General features: G+C 53.2%; 1 protein-coding gene across 1 annotated transcript in view; it reads right to left on the bottom strand.

The window, feature by feature from the left end:
- CACNA1I (calcium voltage-gated channel subunit alpha1 I) overlaps window positions 1-14,935 on the bottom strand; it is a 128,118-nt gene that overhangs the window by 78,491 nt on the left and 34,692 nt on the right. The window lies entirely within an intron of this gene.

Here is a 14,935-nt window from a genome sequence, read left to right as displayed (position 1 = left end):
CGCCAGGCCTCCCTGTCCATCACCAACTCCCAGAGTCTACCCAAACCCATGTCCATTGAGTCGGTGATGCCATCCAACCATCTCATCCCCTGTCGTCCCCTCCTGCCCTCAATCTTTCCCAGCATCAGGGTCTTTTCAAATGAGTCAGCTCTTTGCATCAGGTGGCCAAAGCATTGGAGTTACAGCTTCAACATCAATCCTTCCAATGAACACCCAGGACTGATCTCCCTTAGGATGGACTGGTTGGATCTCCTTGCAGTCCAAGGGACTCTCAAGAATCTTCTCCAACACCACAGTTCAAAAGCATCAAGTCTTCGGCGCTCAGCTTTCTTTATAGTCCAATTCTCACATCCATACATGACCACTGGAAAAACCATAGCCTTGACTAGACAGAGCTGGATTTGGCATTACTTTGCCAGTAATGTCTCTGCTTTTTAATATGCTGTCTAGGTTGGTCATAACTTTCCTTCCGAGGAGTAAGTGTCTTTTAATTTCATGGCTGCAATCACCATCTGCAGTGATTTTGGAGCCCAAAAAATAAAGCCTGACACTGTTTCCACTGTTTCCCCATCTGCCATGAAGTGATGGGACCGGATGCCTTGATCTTTGTTTTCTGAATGTTGAGCTTTAAGCCAACTTTTTCACTCTCCTCTTTCACTTTCATCAAGAGGCTTTTAGTTCCTCTTCACTTTCTGCCATAAGGGTGGTGTCATCTGCATATCTGAGGTTATTGATATTTCTCCCGGCAATTTTGATTCCACCTTGTGCTTCCTCCAGCCCAGCGTTTCTCATGATGTACTCTCCATATAAGTTAAATAAGCAGGGTGACAATATACAGCCTTGACGTACTCCTTTTCCTATTTGGAACCAGTCTGTTGTTCCATGTCCAGTTCTAACTGTTGCTTCCTGACCTGCATATAAGTTTCTCAAGAGGCAGGTCAAGTGGTCTGGTATTCCCATCTCTTTCAGAATTTTCCACAGTTTCTTGTGATCCACACAGTCGAAGGCTTTGGCATAGTCAATAAAGCAGAAATAGATGTTTTTCTGGAACTCTCTTACTTTTTCCATGATCCAGCAGATGTTGGCAATTTGATCTCTGGTTCCTCTGCCTTTTCTAAAACCAGCTTGAACATCTGGAAGTTCACGGTTCACGTATTGCTGAAGCCTGTCTTGGAGCATTTTAAGCATTACTTTACTAGCGTGTGAGATGAGTGCAATTGTGCAGTAGTTTGAGCATTCTTTGGCATTGCCTTTCTTTAGAAACTCAAGCCAGCAGCCATCCCAGTTCTGCCCCCTCTCTGTCTCTGAGTTTCACCTGATCTCTGAGAGGCCAGGCTTCACAGGCCATAGCTCGGGGGTGTGGCAGGCAGGCAGTACTTGACCTGTAGGAATAACCCCCTCTTTTGGGGCGCACCCATCGGCCAGCCCCTGCAAGGCATGCAGGCTCCAGCCTCGCAGGCTCACTGCGCTGTCCCACTCCAGGCCTTCCCCCCACTGTCCCTTCCGCCTGGAACACCTCCCTCCTCTGTTGAAGCCTTAATCGGGTTTTGTACAGAAGTCCCTGGAGACTTGGCAGTTTCTCCACACCTGGGTCCATGATGAGCCAGGCCAGTCCAAGTGCTACGGACCCAAGAACGACTCAGACTGGCCCCTACCATCAGGAGTTCGCAAGGAGGCAGGGCAGAGACTCAAAGGCAAAGACGGCCCTGGAGCCCTCACCGCGGCCCTCCTTCTCATCCTCAGGGGCTCTCCCCACAGGCCCGCCCACCCCTCCCACCGTCCACCAGTCCAGCAGCAATTCAGAGACAGTCTGCCTCCTCCAGGTGGCCTTCCTGGATCTCCGCAGCAGGCAGATCTCAGGAAGCGGGCGGGGGGGCCTGGGCTGTACTTCCCAGCACATCCACCAGATCCTCCCTGCTCAGTCGCTACCTGCTCCCCACCTCTGAAAGGCAGGTCCCAGGGGCCTGCCACCCCAGCCTCACCCCGGATGCCCCAATCACCAGACCTGGGCGCTCAAGCCTGAGACTCTGGCCCGGCTGCAAGTTCCACCTGTCACCGCCATCAGTGGAAATGAAGGCTTTTCCTCCACACCGTGCAAAACCTGTCCGACTGTTGTGAAGCTGCCCGCCCCCCACCCTCCCTCGCTGCTTGAAGAGTAATTGAGTGAAAGCCTTGCTTGCCTCAAACGCCTCCATCCATCCCCCAGCTTTCTGAGGCCCAGGTTTCACTCCCTTTCTTTGTCTCCTCTCTCTTTCACACACACACACTCACACAACCCAGAGTCAAACGCCTGCACACAACCTCTGGTGCACACACACATACACACACACTCCTTGAATGCCCTCATCCATACTCGCTCCTACCAGAGCCCAAATTTGGATGAAGGAAGGTGACAGAGACCTCAGAACTAGAGGCAGAGACCACCAGGGGGACCAGAGGAGCGGGAAGGAGGGGATGCGGGGTGGGGACAGGGGGCAGCAGCCAGGCAGAGAGGGCGAGGGCTGAGCTGCCTGGGGGCAGCGGGTGACGTGAGAAGGGGGCGCCGGGGGAGGGGGGCTGCGTGAGGATTCCGTGCGTGGGCGAGCCAAACTGTCATTTTCCTATCTGGAAGAAAGAGCTCTCCAGGCAGCCCGGGAGATGTATGTGATGGAGGCGCTGCGGGGGTGGCACACGTGGGCACACAAACAGGCTCTCCCACTGGCACACGCACGCACACACACACACACGCCAGGTTGGGGACAGCCACCCCAGGGCAGGCAGCCAGGCCCAGCTCCAGCCAGCCCCTCCCCCTTCCCCCATCCCCACCAACACAGACCCTCTCCCTTCTGCCTGGTTCTATTCCATCCTGACAACCGGCTCAGTTGGTGCCTTGCTAGGTGTGCTGGAGGTGGGGGGCTCCCCAGCCATGCCAGACGGAACCCACCCAGGGACTACATTCCAGGAGCCCCGGCCACACCTCTGAGCTCCAGCAGGTGCCAGTCCAGGATTTGTTCACGTCTCACAATAAAAATAAATAGCTGCTTCACAGGCAGAGGGGTAGACAGAGGAAAGAGAATGGATTTTGAGGGCCTCTTGCGTGTGTTCTCATTATTCACCTCAGTTAACCTCCTGAGTGCCCTCGACATCACTCAGATCCTGCCTCAACCCTCTCCTTGCTCCCCTGGACCAGGGCAGACCCACGGCTACAAGCCACACAGGGCTCGCTCTGCGCTGGGAGCCCTCAGGACAGTCGCGCCTGGTCCCTGACTGCCCCACCCGACTCTGCCACGCGGGCTCCGTGCTGCCGATCCCCTCCCAAAGAACCCACAGTCCACAGTCTGAGACTAAAGCTTCTTAATTAAGGAGCATCCACCATGGCCCTGACCCAGGATAGGCTGGAGGGCAGGAATGGGAAAGTACAGATGCCCTGCGTACTCAGGACCGACGGCGAGAAATCAGGTTCACCCTCCTCATGCGTTTCTCTAAAACAAGTGGGGCTGGCCCCTGCCTCCTGAGCGCAATACAAGCTATGACTGGATGTCACCAAGGCTCGCTGTAACCCAGAGTAGTGAGCCCTAGAATCTGAACACTTCCTAGACCCCAGCCCTCTCATGGAGGCTGATCTGACTCTTGTCCCATCTCCAAAGGGGACTACACAGCCACAGCCTGGCAGACCCAGACCAACACAGTGGCTCTGCCCCTTCCCTTCACCTCTGACCTGATCCTCCACTGCAAAAATTCCCCTGAGAATTCATCAGTTGCAAGCCCCCAGGTCCCCATGGAAAAACTCCCCAAGATAAATTTCTTGAAGAACTTAGTGCCAAGATCTTGGCTCTGAGCTTCCTGGTTGCTACTGCTAAGTCGCTTCAGTCGTGTCTGACTCTGTGCAGCCCCATAGACAGCAGCCACCAGGCTCCACCGTCCCTGGGATTCTCCAGGCAAGAACACTGGAGTGGGATGCCATTTCCACCTCCAATGCAGGAAAGTGAAAAGTGAAAGTAAAGTCGCTCAGTCGTGTCCGACTCTTGGCGACCCCATGGACTGCAGCCCACCAGGCTCCTCCATCCATGGGATTCTCCAGGCAAGAGCACTGGAGTGGGGTGCCATTGCCTTCTCCGAGCTTCCTGGTAGTCGAGTCCAAAGGGGAAATGCAATGAGTCACTGAGTTCATGGCAGCATGATCGACCTTGGCCCTGGGGATTCCTCTGCCTGAACACTTCTCCCAGGTCCTAACTCTCTTTTCTGTATTTTGTGAACCTATCGGGGTGTCCTGCCGCAGCTGCATCTCCTGTCTGGGGGAGCAAGACCAGGTATAAATGCTTTCAGAGGTAGAGAGTAAACAGCAGGCACACGGTGAGGAATCCAGCAGATTTCACAGTTCCCTGAGAGGAAGAGGAAGGAAAGCTGCCTGTTGGACAAGAATGGGGAGACAGGAGCCAAGCGAGGGGCCGGGAGGTAGGAACTGCAGGTCTGAGTCTCTGCCCCGATGGTAACTGTACCCACCAGCCCAGCGTGGACAGTCACTGACAGCCTCAGCACCCTGCCCCTGCCCAGCCACCGTCCCTCTCTGCTGACAGCTGCAGCAGCCTTGGTGAGCCCAAAGCTTCTGAAACACAAAGCTAGCTGCATCACTCCTGGTCTTAAACCCTCAATGGCTCCCCACTGCCCTCAGAACAAAGTCCAAGCCCCTGAGCAGGGTCTTCACGGCCCTGCAGTCTGGCCTCGGCCCCCTTCCCCCACCCCTTGCTCCTACTCCACACTTCTCGGGCATCAGGCGCACCGAGCTCACCAAACACACTTCCCTGTCCCTTTCCTTTGAGTGGAGCCCATCCTCCTCACTCTCCGCCTTCAAGACCCCCTCCTCCAGGAAGCCCTGCTCTCCCCTCCCTGCACCGCAGGCTGCCCTCACCCCTCTGGGCTCTGGTTCCTCCCACTCTGTTCACACCTCCAGTCTGGCTTGGGATCCCCCAACACCACCTCAGCCAAGGACTCAGGAGCCTCAGTTTACTTGGGAGGTGATCCCAGGAGGCCCAGAGAGGGAGCAGAGAGGGAAAAATCAGCAAGGGGCTGTTAGTGAGCAGATTACCCTGCAAACGCAAACAGAGTGCAGTCCCAGTGGGGACCCTGACAGGCTGTGTGCATCAGACCTGGACCAGCGGGGGCGGGGCCAAGGCGTTATCCCTGAACAACCAGCTGGATGCTGGCCGGGCATCTCTCAGACACAGCCTGCCCCAGCCCCACCACACAGAGCTGGCACAGCACTGACTCGGGGAATCTATGCAGCACGAAGAACACCTGGGACGGAAGAAGCCACCTCCCCCCTCGGGAGAGCTGAAGGCGCATTCTCCCCTCAACCAACAAAAGAGAAGAGGAAGAGAGCTGCTCTGTGGGTGAATAACCATCCGGCTGACTTCCCTCAGGCCCCAAGTAAGACATCACTTGCAGGAGTGAGAAATTAATCCCTAATTACACAGTTACTTTATCGTGCAGCTTCAGTGCTAAAAGTCTAAAAAAAAAAAAAAAACCAACAAACCCCCCCCCACTACCTCCTGCCAGCTCCCAAGCGCCTAATTAGGTAAGTAATTTTGCTTTAAAGCGAGCGCGTTCGTCCTGACATCACCCCAGGAGGAGGGTGACTGCACCCAGCTCCCGGATGGGGTGTCAGATGGGGTGTCGTTTGGGGAGAGGGGCTCAGGCGTGGCCACGCTGAAGTGCAGGCTATGCCAGGGTGGGCGGACAGGTTGGACACCTGCTCTTAGGGCCCTCCTCACGGATTCCTGCTAATAAGCCAGCCCCTTGTACTGTTCCCCTGGTTCCCAGGAGAGGCACAGAGACCCAGGCCCAGTCTACTGCCAGACACCGGCCCCCACAACCACCACCAGCCACCGTGACTAGTTCAGGATGGGCCGTGAGGAGCTGCCGGCCATTCAGCCGGGACTGCAGAGGAGAGATGCTCTCCCTGGCTAAGCCACCACCAGGAAACCCGGAGGCGCTAATGGCCATCTTGCCTCCGTGGTGGCCGGAAATCTCTGCCAACACAGAGGAAGGCAGAGGCCAGAACCGGGGCGAGGCAGGATCCTGACCATATGGCTGGAGCACTCCCCCCCAGCTGCACCCAAACCGTGGATCTGTGCTCTGTTCTGCCCAGGCACACGAGCCAGCCCCTTCCCTTTGGGGCTTAGGTGTCATGTGAACTGGTTTCTCTCCCTGGCAACTCGCAGAGTCCTATTGCTTCAGAGGGCTTTCCGGAGCGCTCGCCCTGTGCCAGGCATTTTACAGCCCTTCCCCTGGAGGAAGCAGGGCACCCACCCTAGAAGCTGAGGCACAGACAGAGCCCAGCTGAGCAGTGAGGGGCCCAGGAGCTCTGCACGACCTGCCCCCCACACTTCATCAGTCATCAGGTCCGGCAGAGCAACTCCCACAGCCAGCCAGTAAATCGGACCGGCAGCATGTGGAATAGGGCCAGCAACCGTGGAGGCTGTGTTACCCGATGTTTAGAGCACAGAGCCTGGGTTCCAATCCCCGCTTGGGGTTTGTACCGGGTGACCTTGGCAAGTTACTGAATTGACCTCACGGAGTCGATGAAATGTGTTCACGTGGGGATTCAGCACCAGGACAGGGTTTGGCACACGGAAGCCAGCCATTATTACATCACAGCCTTATTTGCTGCCTCAGGGCACACTGGCCCACGAATCACATGCTCTCTGCTTAAACCATTCCCTGGATCCCACTTCCTCCCGGGGGAAGCCCAGGCGATAAGGGCCTCTGGAGGCTCCACAACCAAGACTCCATCACCACCCACAATTTGCCCTGCAGTCCAGGCACACCCGAACATCTCAGTTTCCCAGAATACACCAGCAGACATGCCTCTGCATCTGTCAGCCTCTCTCCCTGGGACGCCCTTCCCAGCTTTCAGATCCCACCCCAGGGCACCTCTGGCTTGAGGGGGTGCTGTCGTTTCCCTGTTCCTCAGGGCATGGCTCAGAGCCCTAGTTAGGTCCCCAGCCCCTCTCCAGCACCCAGCTTGGAGGCAGCTCCCCCTGCCAGCTTGTCAAACAAATAACTTGAGGGACAAGATCAGAAAATAAAAATAAAAAATCTAGGAGCTGACAAGAAGCAACACAAAATGACTGAGACTTAACATCTTTCCAGGAAATACCCCTCCCAGGAGATGATTTCTGAGTGTTACTGATAAAAATAGGGTGTTTCCTCAATCTTTACGAGGGACTCACAGGGCTTTCTTAAAATGTAATGTAAGATGTAGCTAATGGAAAGGAAGCTGAGATGCTGGAAATGGCAACTCATCTGTCAGGAGGCAGCTCTATGATGACTCAAGCTTGTGTCGGGCGGTAACTAGACCACCAGCTTATGCTAGTATCCCAGCTCTCAGCACATAGTAGGTGTTCAGTGGAGGGAGGGCAGGAGGGAGAGAAGAAATCATGGAAAGAGAAAATTAGGGACTGATAATGTTAACCCTTGACTCTGGCCAGTGTTTTATGACTGGTGGTCATTATTGCCCAGATACCATCACACAGTTCTTATGAGACCAGAACAAAGTTTCTCTCTCTTTGCAGGGAGCGGATGGCACTGGCTTCCTTGCTACACGCAGGCTTTCTCTAGTTGCGAGTGGGGCTACTCTTCCCTAGGGTGCGCGAGGTTCCCACTGTGGTGGCTTCTCTCGTCGCGGAGCGCGGGCTCTAGAGTGGTGGCTCAATAGTTGTGACGTGCAGGCTTAGTTGCTCCGCGGCATATGGGATCTTCCCAGACCAGGGATTGAGCCCATGACCCCTGCATTGGCCGGTGGATTCATATCCACTGTGCCATCAGCGAAGTCCAAGAACTGGGTTTCTTAAGCCTACCTGACAAAGAAACTGATGGGCTGAAGCCAAGTCAGGCCAAGTTCGGAGTAAAGGAGGAACTGGGGGCCACAAAAGAAATTTGGGGACCTCGGCAGCAGGAGACCCTGGGCCATCTCTCCACAAGGCTCTACGCAGGGGACAACACTCAATGGCTTTATCTCTGGTTAGAGTTGCCAGGTAGATAGAGGATGCCCAGTTAAGTCTGAACTTCAGGCAAACAGTGTTATCATTCTTTAGTATATATCTGAAATAGGCCTCCTGACTGCGTCCCACAAAATTCAGCTCCCTTACTCCAGAGTAGTCTTGGCACCACGGCCGGTGGGCACAGCTGCTGGAAACCAGATAGGGATTCTATTGGCTCCACCAGAGCTTCAGGGAAAAAAGTCCCTCTTCCGGGACTCATCCCACATCCTTCTGAGAGCTGGTGAGGCCGTCCAAGTCCTCCAGGGCAGAGCGACTGGGATCTTTTGGCCTCTGAAAAGGTGAAACCCTTCAGGTTGCAAGTCAGGATGGGTTCTGGGGACAGTCGTACCTGAACACATCACACAGTCCCTACAGGCTGTGTGACCAGAGGCAGGCTGCTGATCTCTCTGAGCTTCCATTTCCCCAGTTGGGAAATGAGGTTAACAACCTCAAGTTCTCAGGACAGTGGGGGAGTGAGAAAGCACAACCCAGTCAGGAAACCTTAGTTCTAACAACCCACCTAGGCATCATCACTGATTTGTGCCTACCTGGAGCTTCCTTCTCTGCTTGTAGGTAACAGTCCTGGGATTTGCCAAATGCACCCTCCCCACTCTCTGACCATGTGGTATGAGAGAGGTCAACCTCACACCTGGCCCAGGGCATATGCCTTGACCTAGGTCTGGCCAATTAGAGTGCTGCCTCATTTAGGCTACAGTGATTGGCTCAGGGATGAGCACATGACCCTTTCCAGCCAATCCAAGCCAACCAGGCTCTCTCCCACTCTGCTTAGAGTGGCTAAGGAAGCCGCGGTGTCTTTCTGTTGAACTGGAGGGAGGAGTTTGTGCCCTTCTTCTGCCCACCCCCCTCCAAACCAGAGGAAATCTGCCATGGATGGAAGTCCTCAGTCAGAGGACTGAAAAGAGCTGTAGGATGGGAGGGCACACTGCCTGGTGACATCTTTCAGGATCCTGGATTGAGCGGGTCCTAAAGTCAGAGACCCCTGGACTTTCAGGAAAAGGGATAGTAACCTTCTTTAAACAAGGTTCAGAGGGTTCCTGTTTGTATAAACTGAAAGAATCCTGACTGATTTATGATTGACTGGTGTCTGGCTTGTCAATCTGTAGCCTGAGACTCTCTGGTGATTTACCCCCTACCCAGTCCTCCATGTCATCTAGCATCCTGTTTCCATGGAAACAGACCAGAGTGGTGATCATCATGCTGTCTCTCCCTCCCACTTTATTCCATATGCAAATGGAGACTCATCCACACCAGGACTTTCCCTGGAACCTTCCCAGGTCCACACCCACCCAAGGGCCGATTCAGCTAAAAGAAAATGGCCCCAGATCCCCCAGCTCTGCAGTGACAGGACACAAAGATACGGAACAAATATGGAGCTTCCCCTCTGTGCTGGCCCTGGGGCCAAGTTCCAGGGACTCCGGGACAACGGCTCAGCCTTGGCCTTGCCCTGGAGCACACAAGCCCTGGAGGAGACAGACCTATAGAGCCCAGGATAAATCAGGGTCTAAAGTCATAGACCCAAGAGGATTCTACCTGGCGACATGTGCCGTGCTTCCTTGACCCAGAGATCATGCACACAGAGCCGTGCAGGAGGCAGGCAGGCAGCAAAGGCTTCGGGAAACAGCCCGGTGGTGACCCTCTCACACCAGTAACCACAGCAAGCCTGCTAGTGGGCACCAGCCTCTGCGGGGCTTCCACGGGTTGGCAATTGACTTTAGACTTCTCAGCAGATCATGTCCATCCCCAGACAGCCCAGGCAGGGCTCCTGAGGCTCCAATTTGGACTTGGAGACATGGTAGGGCCACAGCTTTGGCCAAGAGCAAATGAAGAAACACAGGTTGTAGGAAAGAGGGTGGCAGACTCTGAGAGTTGCCCACCCAAAGTGCACTCTCTCTTCTTCCAATGGTTGCCTGGCCCCAGGGAACAATTCTTGATTGATTTATCCAAATTCAATGATGTTTTCTATTCTCCTAGCTTCCCTTGCAGCTAAGCACAGCCATGAGACCCAGTTCTGGCCAAGTGTGCTGGGATGGGGAAGGATCTAGAAAAGAAAATGTTGTTTTCCAGATCCAAGTAGACATGCACAGCTGGCATAGTCCTGTCTCCCTCCACCCTTCCTGCCTTCAATGCAGACATGACGCCCACAGCTTCAACAGCCACTTTGTGCCCATGAAAAGAAGATCTGGAAAATTACAAGGACATCAGCCCCCGCATCACAGAGCCATTACTGGTAACCACTGACCTCAGAACGTCATGTTATGTCGGGAAAAACATCCCAGTATTTGTGCTGTGGTGAGATGTCCTGTTAACTTGCAGTCCAATGCATCCCTGACAGATACACCAGCAAGTTACACAGAACCAGGATTCGATGCCAGCCCACGGAGCCAAGCTGCCTGGATGCAACTCCTGGCTCTGCCCCCTACTACGTCATGACCTCAGGCAGGTCACTCCCTGTCGCTGTGCTCATCTGTGAAACAGAACTGACCACAATCCCTCCCTCAGTGCTAGTCTGAAGATTAGGCCAGATAATGCACAGCATCAGGCCTACAGTGAGTACTCCGCAAACAGTAGATGCTCTTTTTTTTTTTTCACCTGGATAATGCCTAAGAGGATTCAATTCCTTTTGCTTTTTAAAGTCCCACTGATGGGCCACTTTGGACAATAGGAACTCTCAGCAAGCAACCACAGAGGGGACAAGCCTGGCTGATCTCTTTAGAAAGCTCTAGTTCAGGGATAAGGAACAATTCTTATTGACATTTTGTTGCCCGAGAGCTTGTAAGAGTCGGGTTGGAGAAGCTGCCCCCCTCGCACTCTGGGGAGAAGCTGTTTCCAGGGCACGATAGATCCTGGCCCAGCCCCTCCTCCTCCTTCCTCCCTGGCCAAGGTGCAGAGTTCCTGGTGTTACCGCTATTCATGTTAATATTATTAACGATGACAGAAATTTTTACGAGTCCCCACTGTTTCATTGACAGAGCACATCTGCTTGTCTTGAGAATTAATTCAGATCCTGGGCACAGATCATAGACGGAGCCCTCCCCAGGCCTCTTCTTCTTCCTGTGGTTCCCAGAACTGGGAATCATGCTCACCACTCAAAGGACTCCTGATGAGGAGCTCTGTGAGAGTCAAAAGAACCCAGACCCACCTGGGCATTTGCATAAAATGCAGATGCCTAGGCCCTCTGTACCTGCTGGGTCAGGATCCCCTGGATGAGGCCCCAGAATCTGTATTTTAATCTGTGCCCCAGTAACCCTGTGGCTCTCTGAATTTCAAGGAGCAGAGAGAAAGGGTACAAGGTTGCACATATGTTTAAGAGCCCATTCCTGATCAGCTCATGCTTATCCCTCAGCAGCCCCATTTTCCACGCCAAGGCCTTCTCCAGGATCCCATCATAGTCAAAAGCTTTTAAGGGACATCAGACTCAAGGCCACTCCTGTTCCCTGAGCTCCTCCAAGGCGGGGCCCACACCAGCCATGACCTTGGCAAGGGCACTGGCTCAGACTCATTCTAGAAAGGTCCCTACCAGCCCAGCCCTACAGCCCTGGCTCACCATGCCCACCCCTCCCGGACACCAGTCATCAGAATTCTTGGGAAAGATTTTAACAGAGGTACCCAGACCCCTCCCCACAGCTGTCAATGGCCATTTCATGTGGTTTTATTTTTTTGGTTAAGGGAGGTGGTAGTATTACCAGTATGACGCAGCAAGGGAGATATATAGATAAAGAAAATCTCAAGTTCAAAAAGAATGTCAGTGAATATTTCATGACCTCCTAATGGACTAAGGCAGAGATGCATAGCTTAAATAACTCAGTGAGGTAAGTTCCACTATTACCCACTGATGAGTGGGGCTTTGTCACACACTGGAAGAGCCTCCAGTGAGGTGCCAAGGGCCTTGCTGTCCTGGGCTGATCAAGCACAGGAAGAAAATGTAATGAGTGATGGAAACAAGACTCTAAGAGATCATTGTAAGATGAAATTAATAACAATAAATGCAAAGGTGGGTATTTGTGTGTTTTTTTAAAAATCACCTGTGTTTAGCTCCAGGGTAGGAGAGGTCTGGCTTGGAGAGCACACAACCAAGGGGGGCCAGGGAGCGAAGCCCCTCAGCAGGTCACAATCCTGCATGGTCCTGGGCGAGGGCAGTCCCTTTTCTCTCCCACAAGTCATCAGTGGGAAGCCAGGGTCCTTCCCCCCAGCCAGGGACAAAGACAGCCTAAAGAAGGTCCGGCAGGGGAGGCCACCTCCCCTCCTTTGACAAACAGCAGGAGAGGCTGGGAACATTTTATATGGGGAAGGGGAGACTCGGGGAGGAAATGTGCCTCTTTCCAACGTGTGAAGGCTGTCACGAGTCTTTTGGGGACACCCTTGCTGGAATGGCAATCCACACCAGTATTCCTGTCTGGAGAATTCTATGGATGGAAGAACCTGGTGGGCTACAGTCCATGGGGTTACAAAGAGTCGGACATAACTGAGCCCCTAACACCTCTGAGCGGTCAGGCCCCTGCCCCCTCTCTGGCCTCGTCTCTCAGCACCCACCCACCCCATGGGTCCCTGGGCTCTGACAGACTCCTCTTCCTCAAATAGCCCCTCCAGGCCCCCTGAGTGCTGTCCCCTCTACCCAAGACACCCTCCCCAACCCCTTGCTGGTCAACTCTTACCCCAGGCCTCTCTTCCTCAAGAAGCTGTATACAGACCCAGTCCACATCCTCATGGCCCTCTACACTTTGCTGCAATGGCTTTGGTCCCAAGTAGAATTTATCTAGAACTTTATTATCTGTTTTATATTGTTTCCTAAATCGTGAGCTTCATGAAATCACAGCAGCATCTGTCTTGTTCCTTTCGTGCGCCCCCTGCATAGCACCTGGTATGCAGTAGGTGCTCAATAAATGCCGACTTTGTCAATGAGTAAGTGTCAAGATCCACCATCGGGCAGGAGCTACAGGAAGACAAATTTCAAACTCCTTGAAAGAACTTTCCAGCACATTAGGCTGGACACGAGTTTGAGCAAACTCCGGGAGACAGGGAAGGACAGGGAAGCCTGGCGTGCTGCAGTCCATGGGGTCGCAAAGAGTTGGACACAACTTAGGGACTGGACAACAAAAGCTGTCCCAGTTTGCATTTGGCTGCCTTGTTAGTTGCCTCCAGTGGCAGCACACAAGCAGGGGCTGACTGGATATGGAGGTGAAGGCTCTGACTTCTACAGGCACCTTCCAGTGTGGAGGTTCTGTCTTCTCTGTGCTTGAAAAGCGAGCCAGTAATCTGGGGATAAGGAGGAGCAGGAAGGAAGAAAACGTCCTCAGGATGGCAGGCCTGTTGCTCAGGAAACGGGACATTTATAGCTGCGGGCTTGGGTGGGACTGGGTGAGGGGAGCTGGGCTCTGAAGCCCAGGCTTGTGGCTCCCCATCCTGCCTTCTGCACCCACACCATCCCTAGGCACAAAGGACAGGAAGGACCCAGAACTCTGGGTCACCAGAGTTCCTAGCATCCCACATGGGGCTCTTCATGACTCACAAAAATGTCTCTGTTAAGCCCACTGCCAAGCCAAGACTGGCTACGCAACTCCCAGGACCCAGTGCTAAGTGAAAACGTAGGGCCTCTGTTCAAAATGTATTAAGAATTTCCGAACTTCTCTGGTGGTACAGCGGATAAGAGTCTGCCTGCCAATGCAGGGGACCCGGGTTGGATCTCTGGTTCGGGAAGATTCCACATACCTCGGGGCAGCTAAGCTTCACCACTACTGAGCCCATGTGCTGCAAACACTGAAGCCCAGGCATCTACAGCTCTGCTCCGAAAAAAGAGAAGCTGCTGCAATGAGAACCCCACGCACCACAACCGGAGAGTAGCCCCTGCTCACCCAAACTGGAGAAAGCACAGCAACAGACTCAGCGCAGCCACAAGTAAGAAAAAATAACGTAAAGTGGAATCTTTTTAAGAAAAGAATTACGTGTTAACACACATATACGGAATCTAGAAAAATGGCAGAGATGAAACTGTTTGCACAGCAGAAATAGAGACACAGACATAAAGAACAAATGCACAGACACCAAGGTGGGGAAGGGCTGGGTGGGAAGAACCGGGAGGCTGGGGTTGACAGAGACGTACTACTACATACAAAATGGGGCTTCCACGTCTAAAGCTGATAACTAATGAGCACCTCCTGTGCGGCAGAGAACTCCACTCAGGGCTCTGCGGTGACCCAAACAGGAAGAAAACCCAAAAGAGAGAGGATATATGTATACATACAGCTGACTCGCTTTGCTGACACAGCAGACACTAACATAATATTGTAAAGCAACTATACTCCAATAAAAACTTTCAAAGAAAGAATTCCATTGTGGAAGACCAACAACCACTAGAAAAAGAAAAAAGAATTTCAAACTGATGAAAGCAGAGCATTGCACCAAGTATGGGGCCCTACGGGGCTGCACATGTACCCAGCGCTCCCTGACCCCCCCAGGAGGCTCCTGGCCTGTGGACCCCACCCCTGTCCCGTCTCCACCCCAAAGACCAAGAGAAAATATCAAACGGAGACCTCGCCACAATGCTGAAGCCAACCCAGATCCTTAGACCACTCAGTTTAGATCCTTATTGTCTTTTTTTATAAATATGAGCAGACAGAGGGGAACCGCTAAGCAATAGAGGAGACTCTTCAAGGCAAAAGGGCAGGGCGGGGGCACTCATGGGAGGCAGTCAGTGGAGCCAGCAAAACAAATGACTTCCTTGAAACAAGAGTTAAGAAAAATCATCCTAAAATTTGGAATTTCGGCAAAGGAAGGGCAGCATTTCTAGTGATGTCATTTGGAGCACTATTTAACAGACCCATCTAAAGATTATTTCATTATCTGGGGGAACACACCTTGGTCTGATTCACTCTTTACTGTTAATTAAAGGTCTGGCT

This window comes from Ovis aries, chromosome 3, assembly GCF_016772045.2.
Source record: "Ovis aries strain OAR_USU_Benz2616 breed Rambouillet chromosome 3, ARS-UI_Ramb_v3.0, whole genome shotgun sequence".
NCBI lineage: Eukaryota > Metazoa > Chordata > Mammalia > Artiodactyla > Bovidae > Ovis > Ovis aries.
This window is presented reverse-complemented; position numbering and strand designations above follow the sequence as displayed.